This window comes from Phaethon lepturus, unplaced genomic scaffold (genome assembly GCF_000687285.1).
Source record: "Phaethon lepturus isolate BGI_N335 unplaced genomic scaffold, ASM68728v1 scaffold12970, whole genome shotgun sequence".
Classification (NCBI taxonomy): Eukaryota; Metazoa; Chordata; class Aves; order Phaethontiformes; family Phaethontidae; genus Phaethon; species Phaethon lepturus.
Window position 1 is genome coordinate 7,642 of NW_010512652.1, and position 1,956 is coordinate 9,597.

Below are 1,956 nucleotides of genomic sequence, written 5' to 3' on the forward strand. Positions count from 1 at the left end.
CAGCCGCAGCCACACCTGCCGCAGTTGCTGTTGGCTGTTGATAGTATTGTTTGCTGTCATAAGCTACAGCTGGGGCAGTAGATCGAACATAAGAATAGGAATCCTAAAAATTTTTAAAAAGAAAAAGCAGCAAATTTTTCTTTTAAGTTTGTATCTGGAGTAATAAAAGTCATTATCAGAGTCAAAAAAACCAATGTGTTTTCTTCTGACCTACTGAAGTAGATTTAAAAAACATTTGCGGATACAATATATACAAATAACTGCATTAAAGAAATTACATTTATTTTTACAGATACTTCAGGCCTGAGAACACACCTGGTGGTCTTTTTCAGACTTAATACAGTAATTAACCTCATGCTATTAAATCACTTTCCAATTTATGTTACTGAAAAGCAATGACTCTCACTAGTTTTTCATAATGGCTGTATCAGATTACATTTCTGTAGAATATGAAGCAAGAACCCATCACAGACCTCCAGAAAATGTGTACTTCTACAAATAAATTCACAAGTATACAAACATGACCCTATATTGGCTTTAAAAATGCCTTTTTAACAGTTAATTAAATTAACAAAATTAACAATAAATTAACAATATTTTTCTTGGCTGTACAAGTGATACTTTTAAAGCCTTCTTTACTTTTTGGTGTATCAACTAGTCCATTAGGGAACCCTATCTAATCTAAAATGGCAAAACAAGTAGCCCATTCGATACCTCTAGAACTCAGGAGATGGCTATTAAGCTTAGAAGGCGAGGGTCTGGAAACTACTGTAAGTATGTACATATATTCTCTCATCCTCACCATATTTATGGTAAAGTGTAAAGAGCTGGTCAATGGAGAAGTAGCAAGGCATGAAACACTATAATGTACTAATGTATAAAAACTGCTTTTATTTCCAAGAAATATAACAATAAAAACCCCTTTTCATTCACCCTATGTAAACTGGAATTACTTTTATTTAGTTTAGCAGACTCTCTTTTCTGTCTGAATGCATCTAATAACTGACCTTATGAGTACACGTTACTGGAAAGCCTCCTACATTACAACTCATTACCCTATGTAATGAATTATAGAAGCTGTACAAAAGAATTGAGAACATGCAGCAATAGTACAGTCCTTTTAAACAGACAAAAAACCTAGTAAGAATCTAGATAATGCCTTGAAAAGTTTTGGACTAAAAAGTTAAATATTATGAAACATACTATTTCAACATCCAAGATGAAAACAGACAAACAGCTCCCTTTTGTAGAAGCCTGTAACCACACAAAGTTAGGCAGTGATCTCACAAAGGGTACCCAAAACTACCCAAAGGGTAGCTCCTCTCCTAGGGCAATCTTTTATCCTCATATGTTAGGTACTAGAACTGCTGTGGCAACCAGGAATCTGACAAGGCAACTATTTCTACCTCCACTGAAAATTCTTATTGCAACAGTTTTTTCAGCTACATCAGTTCCATGGCCCAGTTTACTGCATGCCACTCAAACATTTAAGCTAGCTGAGACAAGACAGTACTGCTCTTTTCAGCAGTAGTTTCACAAAATCACTTGAAGGTAAACATCAGTTCATTGCTTATTGTGTGAATGTCTAAACCTTAGCTCCTGCAGTACTAGTGCTGATAATCCTCTGTTTGGGCCATATGAGACTGCAGTCACTTCACATTCTACCACTTTTCACTACTGATTCGAGTTCTACTGAAACTGTGATTCACAGAATAAAAAAAATAAGTATCACCTTATCCAAACAGGTCTCCTACTTTTAACGTATCATTTAAAAACCACACAACAGAAGTAATTTGTTTTTTTGGAACCCACCTGGTAATTCTGTGTAGTGACAGGAGGTGGTGGTGGTGGAGCTTCTTGTTGCCTCTGTGTATAACCATAATCTGTAGCTGTGTGTGCTGTAGGATAGCCTCCATATGCAGCAGCTGTTGCAGCAACCGCAAAAGACACTTGAGC

General features: G+C 36.1%; 1 pseudogene; it reads right to left on the reverse strand.

The window, feature by feature from the left end:
- Positions 1-1,956, reverse strand: part of LOC104621223 — a 9,647-nt pseudogene that overhangs the window by 7,530 nt on the left and 161 nt on the right.